Source organism: Tyto alba, unplaced genomic scaffold (assembly GCF_018691265.1).
Source record: "Tyto alba isolate M040663 unplaced genomic scaffold, T.alba_DEE_v4.0 Super-Scaffold_6, whole genome shotgun sequence".
Lineage (NCBI taxonomy): Eukaryota > Metazoa > Chordata > Aves > Strigiformes > Tytonidae > Tyto > Tyto alba.
In genome coordinates this window covers 38,944,360-38,962,351 of record NW_024881327.1, presented here as the reverse complement: position 1 = coordinate 38,962,351, position 17,992 = coordinate 38,944,360, and the positions used below count along the sequence as shown (strand labels likewise).

The following is a 17,992-nucleotide window of genomic DNA, read 5'->3' as shown; positions in this document are numbered from 1 at the left end:
CACCGTTCACTGCTTTTTGCTCCTGTTAGCATAGCAGATCTAGCATAAAGAACACAGTGAGCTGGTTTCTATTCCCTCCTGTTTATCACCACAGAATCATTTCCAGTCAGTTAAACCTTACGCAAAGCCTCAGAAGACTACAGAATTCCACACATGTAATTGAGGGCTTACTTTTGTTTGCAGGATATCCTTGTTCTTTGGTCATCCTACACAAGACAAAAAAATCCAGGCTGACCCCCAGGGCCCACCTGAAATTTGCAGGTCTGGCACATAGGAGGAAAAGGTTCCTTACTTGCTAACTGAGCACATTTGATAAGGAAATAGCTGACACAGAATAAACATGGAGCCTGCATGCCACTTCTAGTCACTTTTCAAAGCAGGACTGCATTAGAAGCAGGGGAATGTTTGGCTTTTTTTTTACCAACAGAAGTAAGGCAACAAGTTGGTCAAATTTTTAGAAGTTAGAATTGCAACTGCAGAAAGGCATAACTTAAGCCGAGTCTTGTTATGAGTTATTTATTTAATTTTAGCAAGTCTTGCTGAAGAAGCATCTTGGATTTACTTCAGCAGGCGATGTTTTCCTTCCACACTTTTACAAATATATAAGACATGAGGCAAATTCTTTTCTCTGGGCTGCAGAGCCGATCAATGTTTGCTCCATTCTCCCCATGTGCACCCCACTCTCATTCATATAAATGGAGATGAAGAGTATGAAGGGAAAATAGCTGAAAGGGAGCTGCCACGAGGACTAAAAGATTAATTCAGCATTTAAATATTATTGTGTACTGGCACTGTCTTTTGATGAGCCTTTCATTAACAGCAGTTGAAACAGAGATAACATAAAGCAGCAGGGAGAATGAAGAGCTTCAGTATGAGGAATTATTTTTTCCCAACTGCAGAAATTGCATCTGCAGTTGCCTCATTGACTTTTTTCTTACATAGACTTTTTACATATATTTTTGTAGATAAATATCTGCAAGGTAATCTAATAGACAGAGAGCTGCTATCAGATTGTGCACTTTGGGCTCAGATTTTCCTCTGGTTCAATATGGTACCAAGAATTAAGAGCATCAGGTCCTAAAGTATGTGCAGGATCCAGTTTACGCTGTGAAAGAGGTGTTGTATTTTGAGTTCTTATTCAATTTATTCTGAAACCTGCAGGCACTTGCTCAGGTTTTGTGTGTTTGTGTGTGTGAGAGAGAGATTCATGATCATAATCGACACTGTTGCTTTGGTTCTCCGAAGTCTGGGTTTCTGGCAGGGCTGCCTAAATTGTCTCATTATGAGCAGATAGTAACTAGCATGAAGAAGATAGTTGTGTTAATTCTTAACAAACTAGTTACCCTGGGCAGAGCACTACACTCACATAGCTCTACTGCTGCTGGGACTGTAAGTATGTAAATATACATGTAGGGTCTTCCAAGATTTCCTTAGGGACACTTTATTCATGACACATTTACTCCTCCGTACATATTTATTGTTGGCAACAAAGAGAATGTTTCTTCTTTATCATCTGGCAAAGATGTTTCCTATTGTGCTCTAACCGTAATGCACACTGAGGAGAGCTACACAGTCCCTGCTGCCTGCGGATATCTTGACTGCTAATCCTGTCTATAATCTCTTTCACTTCACACACAAGATTAAAATGGGATATGGACCCAAAATGTGGCAATGACTAACTGATCTCACATGCATGGACTCAAAATGACAAGTACCAGGATACCTACACTGGGACATGGGATGGTCTCATCTTCTAGATATCTGGGACCTGTATGGACTCATGTGACTTTCTCTTCTGGTTTGGGTGAATTCACAACCATTTCCTCCTTCTAAAGTCTGCATATTGTAAGGTCAGCTTTGGAGGCCTGAGTAATAGGAGAGCATTGTACTCCGTAGTGACAAGTCAATTTTAAATGCATCTAGCTCATGTGAATTGTGCACAAATGTAAAATGAACTGGATTAGTAATGATTGATACTAAATCTCACAGTCTTTTTCCTTGACCCTTGAGACCTACTTGAAATCTAACGTGACTCAAAACGAAATCCTTGAAAGAGGAAAAGATCGTGGTCCAGTTATTGTAAGTCTGAGGAACCTACTAGTGACAATCAGTGGCTTGGTTTTTGCAAAGAGCTAGATTAAAAATGTGGGGACAAAACGCATTTAAGAGCTAGGTTGGCCAAAACCACCTGCCATCTTTAACTGCTAGTGAGCAGGGTAATTGTCAGGCTGGTTTGACTGCATCATTTTACAAAGCAACTTCTTAAAACAAAGCTAACAAAATGTTTTACATACTCCTACATTCATTGGTGTATAGACAAAGCCTGAGGCTTAGACTGCCTATTCCCCACAGATCACCTAATCTCATTCTGTGAAATTCTTTTTCAAAACATCTATTTTAACTCTTTTTCAAGCATTGGATAATATTAAAATGTACAATTCTCTACTGTAGCACTATAATAATAATAATATTTGGAACACCAAGATAACTGATCTCTTCTACAACCATTTTCTGCAGAGCTCAGAATCAGTCACCCAGGAAAACACCCTAAAGACTTAAAGAATTTAGTGCAGTGATGATGTATGATCACAGAAATAATTTCTACATTTCTAGGGACCCAGAACCTTTAATGGCAATGCTTGACAAGACACAGTTAGACATTTCCAAGCTCCACGTTTCAATAACACAAAAAGTGGGACTCATTTGTGTGCACATAGGTGCCTAGCACCGGCTGAAATGCCCTGTTATCCTGGGTATGATCCATCTGGTTGCTCTTGCTATCCCAGAAGGACACAAGGCTCCATGTGGATATTTTAGCCACTAGAAGGTGCCCTTAGTGTGTGGGCACTTGAAAGAAGCTTGAAGTTAAGAGAAAAATTATGCTTCTTTTATCATTTAAAACATATTTGGAAGAATGTGTGTCATAATAGATCACATACATTCCCTCTGCAGTACTAAAGCATACCAAAAGAAGTCCACATGATGCGTAGTGCACCAGTATTATCAGAATTAGTTTCCAGTCATGGTTTCTTATTTGAACTCATCACAGTGGTGTCTGATGATTACTGCAGAACCACTGCTGTTTCACTGTGCAGAGCTGTGAGTTGCATTCAGTGCTAGAGACAAACACAGTCATTGGCATGGGAAGTTTTTATTTGTGGGTGCCTGGCACACACTGGAACACATGCACATATTTTGGTGCTGTATAGAGTGTCAGTGATTTTGCTAGAGTTCCATATGGATCCTATGGACAATTCATCAATTACAGGGCTTGGATCCAACTTGAGAAAATGGCAATGTTATACCCTTGAGGCTCAGGGAAGTGAAAGTAGGGAACATAATAAAGCACATGTTTTTTTGCATTAGTAAAACACATCTGGAAGGATTTGATTTTTTTAATGACTTTTTTTTTAGAGGAGAAGACTAGCATTTATAGGTTTCAAAAACCAGTGTGTTTTAAGAAGGGAGTTATATGAGGAGATACTGGAGGCACTGCAGACAAGAGTTAGAGGGTTCCGAGAATATGGATCCACACATAATTTCCTGTAATACTTCAGTTATCAGCAGAGCCAAAATCGGCCCTCATAGGTAAGGGGTCAGACTGAGCTCTGAGATCACTCCAGTCACACCAAGAATGGTTTTAGCCTTATGATTTTTGTTCTAACACTGGGTTTCTATTCTGTTCTGAGAATAGATGCACATTCTGATAGCAGTGAGGATTACCAGAAAGACCAATGAGAAAGTTCTCTTTTACCTTACTGTTGCACACCGTAAGCTTATGTATTCTACTGCTAATTTAATTAGCAATTACCCTCTTCAGTGAAACCTCTTGTCTCCATGAGAATTTTCACATTTCCAGTAGTGAAGGTTTGTTACACTGTTGGTGAAGTCACTGCGGTCCTGCCGGCTCTGAGCTGCAGGTGGCAGAGCCAGCCCAGCTAACAGTCTTCCCTGCTTACAGGCTGGGAGCACAAAAGAACTGCAGCCTTTCAGTCTTTCAATGCCTTTTGCATTTTAAAGACAATTCCATGGGACTCAGGTCTTGCAACACCTAGCTGGTGAGGCTGACATAACCACCAGCCAGTTTCTTTAAAGCAGGAAACATATCTGGCCAGTAAGTGCTAGGCAGTCAATGAGTCCCAAAGTTTATGAAAAGAAGCAAGTTTTGAGAACTGAATCTTCCCATGGTTACCAGTTTTGTCTGTATAAGCAAAGTTTCACCAACCACAATTTAAAAAATTGAATTATCTAAAATTTTCATGTAAATGACACTTAAAAATGTTAATGTATAACGTAACGTCATTTTTTTCTGAATGAAACCAGCAAGGAACCTGGCAGCGATGAGAGCATTCCCTGAAGTTTTACTGAGATTTAGTTTTAAGTCTTTGATGCTTGAAACTTCTCCTCGTTGAATGCCTGTATTAATCACTTGAAAACTATAGAAACTGTTACATAGTCAGATCACAGATCTACAACCATTCCTAAAAGTGACAAAAAACCATTTGAATGGGAGTATTAGTCACTATCTAATGCTCAGGTAGGATGTTGACAGTGAAGGTATATGTGGAATACACTATGCAATCTTGAAGAGGTTCAGTGCTTTCTTTTAGAGATCATTTGTTATCCTCTACAAAGATTTTAAGCTATTACCTAACAAATCTGAACACAATGACATTTTATTTTGATGCTGAAATGTAGTCTTCCCTCTGCATGCCCTATACGTGCTCTAGAGAGAATGGCTCCAGTTAACGCTGCCAGTGAAATTCTGTCCCCCACGCATTTCCCTGGGAAAGGTCCCCTTGACTTCAGTGGGGCAGGGTTTCTGAAAAGAAATGCACACTGTTTTACGGACATCCAGAGATATATATTTCCAGAGGTCCATGATATGTTACTGATACAACTGTGATGAGGAAGGGGATACATTATGGATATTTTTTCAGCCCCTCTGAAAGAGCTATACCTGAAAGTCTGACTTCCAGGAGCGGTGTCAAATCCCTGTACAAGTGCCCTGCACTCCCAGCAGCATGGCACTGAAACAGTAATGCTTTCCTGCAGTCCTCAATATTGTTCATACTTCGGTGTTAGAAATAGGGAAGTCTTATTGCCGAGTTTAAATTTCTCTGCTCATGCTTGTTTTTCACAATTAACGTATCATTCCTCTGCAGAACAGAGGGAGGAATGAAAATTTCCTAGGAACATATTGCTGCTTCTTTCACTGGCCGGCTTGCAATTCACTGCTGAAAATAGCTTGTGTTTTTTAAGAATCACATGTGAATACAGAACATTTTCATCTTGAAAACCATCTTTGTTTTCCATTAAAAACATAGAGATATAAATGAGAAATGTTTTAGTTTTTTTATGAACCAAAAGAAATGAGAGTTTTTTACATACTTGTTTTTCTGGAAGGGATTGCTTTTGCTTTGTTCTAAACTCTTGCCCAGTATGTCAAGTCAAATATAAGTCTCTTCCATCAGTGCATTTCAGTGGATCAACTATATCCATGCTCCTTCCCTGCATGACAAACTTTAAGCCAAAATAAGTGGTTTTGAGATTCCCATCACTCAACACACTAGTCTGCTACCTGATATCGCTTTTTGAAGAGCCACTGTATGTTCCTACTATGAACACTAATAAGAGATGTTCCGTGTACATCCCATGTAATGATACAGACGGAATAAATAAATGATCAATTTTGAAATTTTGCAGTACTTAGTGTAACAAGTTCAGTAACCACTCTAACTGAGATTATAAAAGTAGTTGTTTTAACCTAACTCTTCAAAATCCAGTCTGCACAGGCTCATTTATTTTAGTGAAACCTTAGATGATCTTTGGGACAGAATGAAAAGGCAGCTCTTAACCCCAATAGCTTAAGTAGTCCAATAACATAGAGTAATCCCTGCCTTGTTTACCATGACTACTGTTCTCACTGTATTTCCAATTCTTTCTGTGCCAAAGATTTTTAAATTGGCAGTGTATAAGCAGATTGAAGTAATTGGTTTTGCTACATAGGTAGGGAACAATATGAGCTTTTGGTATCCAGAAGGAGGTGGGAAACTGCTTGGAAATACTGTATAGGCACATTTACTGTATTTACTCCTAAATTAATTACATTTGCTTTAAACAGATAGCAATGAAAAGGTTTAAAAACTGTTACTGAAATTTCTTTCTTTAGGGTTTGTCTTAAAATCTCATTGAGATGGATGTGATCACACCTCTCAGAGAAACTGTTTTAGACTAGTTCAGGACTCAGCAAGACAGCGCAGAATCAGCCTGAACTTGGCTCATATTTTAAGTACGTCTCCACTCTATGTATGGAGTGGATATTTTGTGTTAGCTTTAAAAAAAATGGAGCAACTTATTCTGCAGCACAATACCATAGCAAGAGTAGAATCTGGGACAAATTCCATAACTTGAAATTTACTGGGTCTGGAACATGCTTAATGGCCATCCCTCTGCACTGGAGAAAGTTCCATGTTTTGTGGCTACTCACCAAGCTGAGTCAAGAAATATTTATACTTGCAATCACCTAAGAAGTTAGGAATTAGAATTTCCAGCTTAACACTTGCAATATTAATGATTATTAGCATCTACAGCTTATTATTTATTATTTGTACAATGCCAGAGATATACACAGATATTTTACAAACTACTGAGCCCCTTGTTCTGAAGAGATTCCTATCTCAACTAGATAAGAGGGAAATACTAAGCCAGGAGTAATTTGGCAACAGTAAAGTATGCACATGAAAACAACAATTTCATGTAGCTATCGACAAGTCCCTTGAGGACTACTGATATATATTTAAATGGTTCTCATGTGTTGTCACTTGAAAATATGGCTGTTTTGCTATGCAGATTGCCTGCCACACATTAAGCAAAATGTCATTCATTTCATTGATAATTTGGTTATTTAGGAAACAATGTAAGATCAATTCTGCCACAAGGCTCCTGGAATTCAGTACTTCTTTCCTGTGTGTTACCAACCCTGCAAGATGCAGTGGGATGACATGCAACTGCTGAAGCGCCATGCTGGACTCACTAGTAAATACTCAGCACGCAGTAATGTTTATTCATCCTGTGCTCTGCCCTGAATGCCAGTCTAGGACTCTCCAGTTTCTCACTAACACCCAGAGGTAGCAAATGATTTCTCAATAATGCAGTATTCAGCTGCTCAATTGCTCCCAAGCTACATAGCTCATCATGTTTTTACACTGCTCTGTATCCGCAGCCATTTCAATTCCCAGCAATAGTGAGAATGGAAAGAAGCAGCATTCATTTCAGGTAAGGCTAAGCTTAAAAAAATTGTGTTTTTCCAGGCAAATACTATGAGTGGGTAGGAAACAGAAACAGTTCTTAGCACAGCTATCACCAGCATTGCAGCTAATTCTCGTTAGTGTGTTGGACCCCAATTTAATTTGTTTTTCTCTCTCCTTCCCTCTTCCCTCTTTGTGTGTGTTTTTTTTTTTTTTTCTTGTTGTTGTTATTCATTTTTTTTTTTTTTTTTAAGATAGCAGCTGGCTAACAGCTTCCACCAGTGCCCTCTCCTGCATGTACTCCCAAGCAATGCAGGTGATTATGGAAACTTTTCTAGTTCCCACGGCCCTTAATTCTGCCTTAATTCTGCGGTGGCATCAGTGACAGCATCAAAACCATGTGCCTGGCCAGCAAAGAACCCAACCTCCTTCACAATTTAAAAAGCTTCTCCTTCCTTCCCTGCATCCCATATGGGACTTCAGGTTCCTCACTACCTGCAGTGTGCCCATACTAGTGAAAGGGCTCTGGGTATAACACTTCTGTAACCAGAAAAGCAGTCCTCTAAACATCCTTGTTCTTGCAGCACTGCTGCTGAAACGCTTTGCAGGCAGCTAAGCACGCTCTCCCCTGAGGAGAACCTCATTTGAGGGCCTCCTTAGCATTTGTATTGTATCAAACTAAGCATCTCTTACACTGGACAGGAGCAGGCTTAGTGACATCTTCAGTTTATATGCAATGAATGGTGTGAAGCGCCTTCAAGATGCCTTGTAATGAATGCTGAACTGGACAGATGTGCTCTCCTCTCCCTGTCTGAGGGGAAGCACTCATGCTGGAGTTGCATTTGTGGAAACAAGTTTGACATCTGCCTTATTTAGTTATCACTTTGCCAGTGCGCTCATCATTACAGCATGTGCTGGAATGAATTCTGTTTCACAATACTCTTAAGCATTAAAAAAATGTTTTGGGCCTCACAGTCATTGCTGTAACTATTTAATAACCCTCTCCCATCAGACTTTTTCAAAAAGTAGCTCTTTTTACTTTGTGATTTTGCTTAAGCTTCCTCTCTAGATCTGTAGTTTATGGGCTTAGAAAGGAGCTCTATTGTTTGCATTTTTGCTTCTCTCTTTGGAGTTTTCATACTGTTTTTTAATAGATTTGTATTTTTTGGATTCTTTGCAAGAACTTCACAACTTTAAATTATTCACTCTTCCTCTCATTACCCAGCCATTAAAAGAATGTCCTTTCAGTAAATGCTCTTTTCCCTATTCACCCTCTGTACAATGGGGAGATGTTTTGAAAACCCCTTCCTTCAACAGCATCACACAAGTCTTATGAGCTTTTAATATTGTTTGCACCAGCTGGGATCATGCCTCTTCCCAGTTTCTACACCAAAGTGAACAGTGAAGGTTATCTGGTTCCTTTCCTTTTCCCCTGATGACAAATCAGGTAAAGTAAGGGCAGTTGGTTTCAATCACACAAGTGGGTATTCCTGGAATCCCAATGGGAGAGGCAAACTGCATCCAGTTGCTGTATGTATTTTCAGCAAATGAAAACAAAATGAATTGAAGGAGAAGTCTCATCTTCCTCCTGATGGGCTTAGTTCTGAAGGCCATGAAAACCCACAATCTGAATAATTCACCACCTAACTCTTCCTTATGGACCTCCTGGTACAATCCGGCCTCGTCCAAAGAATATAGATTGTTTGGCGTTTTCTGCAATGAGGTTGACCTGCTTGAGCCTCCTCCTTGAGCAGAGATCCTAACTGCAGAAAAGGATCAATACATCAAATCACAAGCCTGTATCATAACAAAAAGTCTTGTACCACCCATCATATTGTGTGATTCTTCTCTCACAACTATCTGTATATTCAGTGATCAATACACAGGATTTGTATCTTACACATCTCAGATCAGAATTAAGCTCTTAAATGATTTTAAGAGAGACTATAAAATTTATCTTTGTAATTTAATTTAACATTAGTGTTAAATTATATTGCAAAGTGCACCATGTTGACTGCATGATATAATCCTTTATACTGCACTTGGTATTCCACTGAGTATCAATTTCAGAGAGCTTGTCAGGACAAAATTAAATTTTAATGTAAATCAGAACAGATCCATTGATTTTAGCCTATACTGGATTTGGATGGAGTTCCACCATTATGTGGGGGTTAAGGCTGGTCTGTAGTAATTAAGAGGAGGAACTAAGCAATTTGGACCAAATATTTTTTACTCCAGCCTCGTCCTGTGAACTAATCTCTTCTACATCCAATTATAGGTTATAAATCGACACAGAAACCCAATAGCTGTTGTTTTACCTCATTGTGTTTTGATGGCCTAGTGCAGAGCATGTGACATCTGAAAGCCCTCTTAATTTCATTTTCTCAAGATAGTTCAAAAATCCTACATCTTACAATTTATTTCATTATTATTGCCTCTGCTCCTAACACAATCACCAATTTTATTTCTTACCCAGTACTGAGTTAAGAACAAAACAAGGGTGACTTTGGAGACCGTTGTGTACCTCAAAAGAGGTTTGTCCCTCTCTTATTTGCCAAGTGCAGATATTTAATAATCAGAATTCCTTAATAATCCACCATCACAGCCAGTCCAAACAGTATCTTTAGGAAACAGCATCGGAAAGGTCTATTTCCCTGTTTGCCATCTCCCATCACTATCACATGTGATGTTACTGCAAGACATTTCCTTCCTCTCTATTTCTCCAAAGGCAGACAAGCTACTATTCAGCAGTTCTGACTCAAATCCTAACACCTGATATTTCTGATATGCAAACTGTTAGCTTTTTCTATTTGTGCAACAATGAGACCTTATCAGTTTTGCCGCTTTTCATTTTGACTATGAAATGCATCCACTATCACTCTTCACCTGTGTCCCTGGCAGCTCCCTTAGGTTCAGATGGAATCCGGTATGTTGTTTGTCTTGTTCAAACTACTGCTGATCCAAAACAAATCACAGCATTATAAAAAAGATCAAGAGTGTAGGGACTGCATTTGAATGCTGACAATTTTTAGTGTGTGGCTGTATTACAACTTGGAAATAAGTTTAGGAATGTTTTTATGGTGAAGTGGTCTGGAGACAGAAAATGCTGCCTTGAAAGATACTGAATGCATAACAATGGGAGAGACAATGCCTGGACAAAATACAAGTTCAAAAATTTAGTGTTGTGGTTGAAGTTTTAGTTCAGTGTATAATTTTTTGAGGACACTTCAAAATATGTGCCACGGATGAAGACGCTCTTTATACCGAAAAACAAAACATCTCCTTTGCCTTTGTACTTTTGTACAATTGCACTAGTTTCACATTTCCTTGTACAAGAAATCAGCTTTCCTTCATACAATAGATTCACATGAAGATTCATACATACTGAGGCAATACCACAACTGTGATTCATCCTTCAGACTAACGTGTACATAGCAACTCTAATCTTATTTACAACCATGCAAAAAGAAAGCTTTTTCCAGAGTATAAGCAGCTAGCTCTTCTGTGTCATGAATCTCTTCCCCCATCCATATAAAATCCTCTTGTTTCTATACTGCAGCTCAAGCACAAATGCAGTGTTTTTCACATAACCAGTTCTATTTTTAGCCTGAATTGTAGGAAGTCTGCAGCATTAATAAATGGAAGAGAAGTACAGAACTACACCGCATGGTAATGTGCCAATGCAAAAGCTAGCTTGGCCTTTAGCCAATGAACTGTGGTTAGATGTTAGAGCAATGAAAGTAAAAACACCACTTATAATGGAATGATTAATAAGCCGACAAACTTCCATACATTTATTTCATACTTTTTTGAATGCCAACCTTATTAATACCAACATATTTTCTATTTTATTAGTGATATCTCTCAGCCTGAAGCATATATATATATATATATTATTTTTTTACATTTACAATTGAGGTTTGCTTAATTCTGTGTTCAAATAGAAAGGAACAATATAAGAAGCAGATGATACTTTGCAGTGCAGAGCTTCTCATAGGAAAAAAAGGAATAGGAAAACAGCTTTTCTTTATAAACTAATAAAGGAACTCCACTAGACATGAAACCCATTGTTTCATGATTTTCTCTCCTATTGCCTCTGAAATTCCCTTGCTTGGTACCAAAATTATGAAAGCAAAAGTCCTCCAGAGCTGTGAGGACAAAAGTTCACAGTTCTTACAGGGAGATGGAGTCTTCTGTAATCTCTCCACTTCTTGCCCAATCCACAAAACTTGTCCCAGAACTGTTACGCTGTGGACAGATGGATGTTTATATAAAAGACCTTGTGCCTCAATAAAATTCCATTTCAGGGTTATATAAAAACAGCAATTACTGGAAAATGGAACTTTTTAATTAAACGTATTCAAAGAAAGTAGGGATTAATGACTTTAAAGCAGAGTGTATTTAATGCTTGCAGTCATAGATCATCCACTAGTGAAGCTGTATTACCACCAGCAGGCAACAATGCATTTAAGTATTGATAGTGTGTGTGTTGTTAATGCTTAAACTGTTTTCATAAGCACATAATTAGCAACACAACTAATGTATACTGTACCTATTATTAAAATAATGTTTTAATAAACTTAATTCCCAGCAACATCCTCAAAATAAATAAGGATACACTTCGGATCAGGCTAGCTGTCCCTTGGCCCAGTGAATTGCGGCTAAGCTAAATTTCGAATCTTTTTGGTAATGCTGATGTAATAGGGTATGGTTCCTGAAAACTGCCTCAGAAAAGTGTAATAACTGCCCATCTGATTCTCTGGTTTGTAGGTAGGAATAAAGTTATTACTTTGCACATCAGTTAAATACAGGCAATAAATGTGAGCAAAATTATTTACTGGTTCTGAAATTGTGCTTGTACAGATCTGAGCACGGGTCATGCGCATCAAGCTCTAACTCTGTACCTCACATGGATCAAATACTATATGGTGCATACAGAAACCCACGCACAGAAGTCAAAAGAGAAAAAAAACAAAACACCAACATTAGGTTTGTTTTTCTGTTACGAATTCTATTCAGGTACAGAAAAATCAATACCCTTTCCTCTGACTGTACACAGTGTACTCTAGCTGTTCTGCCAGGATCTATACAAAAAACAGAGATGGGATTTAAGGTGGGTGGATCTGACGGTCAGGTGGAGGTAGAACGCACCAGCGCGTGCGGCCCCCGCCTCCCAGAACGACGGCACCTTGCAGCGCCGTGGGGGGCACCCCCTTACACCACCTGCTCACACAAGCGCTCGGCGGTCTGTCGGTGCTGCGGCAGTAGTCCCCAGGGAGACACATCTAACACCATCCCTGAGAGGGGCCAAGTGCCCCAACACGGCGGCTGCAGCCGAACGGGGACGGACCAGCCTCTTCCCACCCGCCCCACGCTGCAGAACAGCATAAACAGAGGGATGGAGAAGTACCAACCAAACTGACAGTTACTATGCAATTAGAACAATCAGACTGCGCAATCTGCCCGGTATCTTAATAAATGAGATACCGGATCATTCAACTCACTTATAACACATGATGCTGTACCTCAGCTTTACTTCTGCTGCATTAACCTTCTGTGATGTGAAATGACTAAGATCTGTGCTCCCTCATTCCCCATGTATGTAAAAAAGTGAGCTAAAAAGCAAATAGGAAAAAACAATCTTCTTAACCCCTTCTCTGCTTCTTCTTTTCCCTCCCCAGTCTCTTACAAGCCTGTCCTGTGGCAGTTCCTCAGATGCACCAGCATCATCACACGCTACTTGGTGTGGCTGCTGTCTGGTCTCAGTGTGTGTCTTGACATGTCTGTGTTGAATTTCTGGGTTAGTTGTACAGGTGAAATGGAAAAAGGAGAGAGCAATAACACACAATTGTTTCACAAAAAGAAACCTTTCAGTGGTTGTCAAATTACTTAATCCACAGACTACTTAGATGAATAACTGAGCTGCCAGCTGAAAAGGAAATGTATTTTCTGGGAAGTCTTTCAAATGCATCCATTCATTTGAAGTTCTCAATAATAGCAATATTGAAAAAGGTCTTCTGTGTGTGTATCGGTGCTACCAACTGCACTGCAGCACTGCTCTCAATGCCGTTAGCTGTGCAACTGAGGTTGTGCTTCAGCAGCACAGCAAACCTGGTGTTAAAGCTCTTGGGTACCAGTGATGCAGAGAGCTGTGCTTGTAGGAATTAATTTGACCAGTTCAATTTTTTTCAAAAATATTTGACAGATTACTTTTGTACCAGTACGCTTCATGCCGTACAAGGAATCATCTACCAGTTCCATTCCAGCATCAGATCAGGTATTGCCCAGCACAAAGAACGGTCAGTCTAAATTCCACAGTGGATGCTCTGTTAATATAACAGAAAAGTAATTTTGCTCCCATCTGATCCAGGCTAAGTTTATATGACTTCATGATCCAGCGCACAAGGATCCATTACTAATGGATATGGAACCACAGACTTATGGGTGCATTTATGCTCCCAAATAAAATGAATGAGGCCCATTCTCAAATTGGACTAATCGGACAGACCTATGTTTCTGGATTGGGAAGCCAAAATCTGCAATTGCCTGCAGACAGCACTGTCCATACATTACTGATGCCTACAGACAGCATGCAGTGGTCCTGGAGCTGCCAGGTATGGTTGCTGCTGTTATTTCCAGATTGGCCACAATGTCCTCAGAAGCTCACGAGACACAGTGTCTGTCTCTGGAAACTCAGACCACAGCAACAATTATGACTTGACTTTATAGACTTTATTTATAAAAAAAATATTTACAATTTACATCTTCTTACATGAGCAAGGCAATGTGATTTTTACTTCTGGCACGCGGTTTGGGTAATTTTGCCTATGCTAACACATGAATTTTCTTCAGGCAGTTCAGTGCTTTTAGAGAGTAAGGACAAATTTTGAACTTTTCTGCTAGTATGATCACAGTAATGTATCCTCTATCTTCAAAACAGCTTTTTAATGTGTTCCAGCCAGGACTGAAAATATCACACAAGTCACAGAACAATCGTCAAATTCTCATTATCACCATTAGTGTCAGGAGAAGTCAGTTTTATGGGGAAAGAGTTACCGAGATCTTAAGATTCCAGTGGTGGTTTCTTTTTTTCTATTTTTTCCCTGAGAAAATAGCCTCCTGGTAGAGCATGCAGCATCCAGAAAGACCTTCCAATGGTTCCCTGAACTACTCTATGTCCCATCTATATAATAAGGGAACTAATAATTCCATAATTTGAAATGGGTACTGTGAGGATACTTTCTGCTCTTGCCAAACACCAGTTATGTCTCGGTGAAATGGAAGCCACTGGGCTCAGTTTGGCAGTAATTCAGTAAAATATAACAGCTTATGATATACACAAAGCCTGACTGGATTCTCCGCTGATGCCTTATGTCTTGGTTGTCTTCATCTATCTAGGAATCAATGATGCTTTTATGAGTAATTTTGAGGTGTTCTGATACTACAAGAACTGAAAATTAAACTGAACAATTACTATTTTTTACTGCATTTTTAAGGGACCCTTCTAATTTTAACAATCATGTTGCAGAATATTGTCCTATTCGATTATAAAAGAAAGGACACAGAAAATTGTTTCTTTTTTTTTTTTTTTTTTTTTTTTTCTTGCAGCTAAACCAGAATTTTTCAAGTCTTTAAAGACAGGACAGTATTTGCAGCTCTTGCGTGTCATCTCACACAGGAAGCCATTTATCACCAAGTTAGACTTCTGCGCAAATGCCTTTTGACTTCCACAGCCATTATCTTTTGCGGCACAGATTGTTAAGTGTAATTATTATCAATTAAACAAGTAACAATTCAATTATGTTTCTTACAGCAATTTATATTACAAGGGAAAAACTGTAACTATCAATATTTAAGCCGTCTTGATGAAGAGAAATAAACACATATTTTCAGTGGTTGAAATGAGTTGGTATATGCTAATACTCCCTATGACACTTCAAGAGATGCACCAGCATGTCCTAGACTACTGGAATACCATGATCTTTTTTCCCTATACTACCATTCCTATGTTTGGCAACACAAAAATCCAGTATCATCTTTGACTAATACACATATTTCACAGTAGTATCTGAACAACCAAGTTTCTCAGCTTTTGATCATACTTTACAGGAAAGCAGCCTCCATAACGCTATTGATCTGACGATCAGCTGAAAGGATCCAAATGCCTATCACCCGCTCTGACCAACAGAACACATTCTCAGTAAACAACTGCATTGTCTAAACCATCTAAACCACAGGCACTTTGTGGCCACATCCTAGTGACTGTGTCCAAGCCCGAACTTTGCATGGACTCACTCTCAGCATCCAAGCATGTCTGAAAAACCCATGCTTCTTACTCTCTGCATAATAATTTCCACACTTGAGTTTCCTATAGTTAAATAGCAATTCCTATCTGAGTTTGAACTAGACTCCAGAGTAGATAATATTAAGCTCCACAGCCTTCCCCACTACTAAAAATGGTAAATGAAAAAAATCGAATCTCTGAGGTCTATGAAATGACACCATTTTTCCTCCCCTCTACTGGCTGCAGACTTGTAAGCACCCAGATTTTTGCTTTCATAGCTTTCTGAAACCGTTTTCTTTTTCCAAATGTATTTCAACACACAGTCTCATGTGTCTACTATCCTTTCCCCTTCTGATGCTTGGTTCAGCAGATGGTGCAAATGAACTGGCATATACAGTATTTGCTTAATCCTATGCTCCTTTGAATTGCTGTTTTGAGACTAATGCAGCTACTTTATTATTGTGAATTGTCTGCATTATGTCCTTGCCTATGTTGTTTGATTTATCTTGTTCTTCCCGAGTGGGTTCATTCTGGGAGCTGATGATGAAGAATCGTGCAGCTTGGAGAGCCCTTTAGTTAGCTCAACCAAAAGGTGGAAACTCTTGCTAAGAAATTTCCTGAAGTTGAAGATATGACACAGGCCATAAAGCACAGCTGGAGCCAGAGATTTCCAATCATTACAAATATTCTGAGATTGAATGGGAAAAGTATGAGATCATTATGGCATGAGTCAATTGATCAAGACATGAGGATAAATTAGTCTGCACTGACCAGCAAAGCCTTAGCAGGTATATGCTCTTTCAGACCCCGTGTTTTTAAGCTTTTAACTAGTTTTCCACACTGCAAAATAACCCTAGTCTTTGTGTTCTGTGAAGCAATACAGTATGTTCACCATGAAGTGAACGTTTATGGTATGGAGAACATGAAAAATGCTGGCAATATTTCTGTATTCACTAAGTATGCCTTAGTTTCCCCAACCCTTCAGTAATCTGTGGCTAAGTGGAGAAATGAGTTAAACTCTTTCTTGTTGAGAAGCAAGAAAACTGCAAGTATTTGTATCCAACTGTCTAACCTGTGATTGAATGACTCATCAAATATTGAATATGCTGCTACTTCAGAAAAATCTTGTTTCAGAGATGTTAGTACTAATTGACTTCTCTGCTTTCTCCCTCTCTTCCAGAAAGCAAGGGCAGAAGAAATCATGTGGAAGGTTTAGGAAGGGACAGGATCCAAAGGACACTACACTGAAGTTGCTGTTTCTTAGGTGGAAATGCCATCTTAAGCAGCACTATGCCATCCCCACTGCTATATAAGCCCATCTATTTGCGTGGCTGTACAGCAAACCAGCTGGGGGAAACAGTTCTGTCCAAAAAATTAACCAAGAGAATAGGTAGCATGTGGGCAGAAATATGTGGCTGAAACTGGTGATGTGGGACAAACGCTGCTTAAGAAACTGGTACAGACAGCCAATCCATGTGTGGGTTTCTGAAAGGAATTGGAGAAGGTTTTCTGCTTGGTGATAGACAAAGGCATTTTTAGGACTGTGTTCTGAGCCAGATCCTTGCTGGTTTGTTTAAGGAAAGCTCTCTTAATTTAGCTCCAATTACTGCTGATTATATCAGCTCCCCAGAAAGGGTCATTCTGGAGCAGAGACTGATGGTACTGTGGAGGCTTGTGGCTCTCAGATCCAGACTCAGAAGAGCTCTTGGGGATCACCCTTACTCCACGATGGCTGTCCTGCGTAAGTAAGATGACACAGCAGCTGGGGATCAAATCTATTTGGCCAGAAGCCAGGATAGATGACAACAGAGAAAACTACATTTAGTTCTAGATTGCATTTGAATTTCTTTTATCTCTTGTATGAATCTTCTGGTTTTCCCAGTAGTCAAGTATGGTGAAGAGGAGAAAGTGGTTTTTAGAACCATTTTCCTGTTGGAATTGCAAAGAATGGTCATTTATCTGGCAGGCTGAGCTAAAGCACTTTTTCTTCTTATTGTGATAGAAGCTGTCCCTTGACCCTGGCAGAGTAGCAGCACTGAGAATTCACCTTCTTCCAGGATTTGGTATCATAGTACTATGTAAAGTATTAGGGACATGTAAACAGACCACTGATGTTCAGCCATTTAAGATTCAAGAGGCTATGTCAAAGTACTCCCTGAGCCTTGATACTCTACAACCTTGTATTCTGTCTGATCCGGAGTTTAACACACCTCTGGGTTCATGCCAAGATGGGAAGAGGCTGCATCTGGGCACAGATAAAGTAAAAACTTTACTTTTGATGGTGATCATTTGTAACCCTCGGGTATCCCCCATACTTGTTTGCTTAGTGCCAAGAAGGAAAATTAAAACAGGCTGGCCATGGGAGGAGCATGGGCATAGATGAGGATGCACAAGATCCTCTCCTGATCACTGGGTTTTACTGAGTGCACAACACTGCATCCACTCTGAGGAGGATCAA

General features: G+C 39.5%; 1 protein-coding gene across 9 annotated transcripts in view; it reads right to left on the bottom strand.

Annotated features, from left to right (window-relative positions):
- Window positions 1–17,992, bottom strand: part of LDB2 (LIM domain binding 2) — a 374,853-nt gene that overhangs the window by 12,469 nt on the left and 344,392 nt on the right. The window lies entirely within an intron of this gene.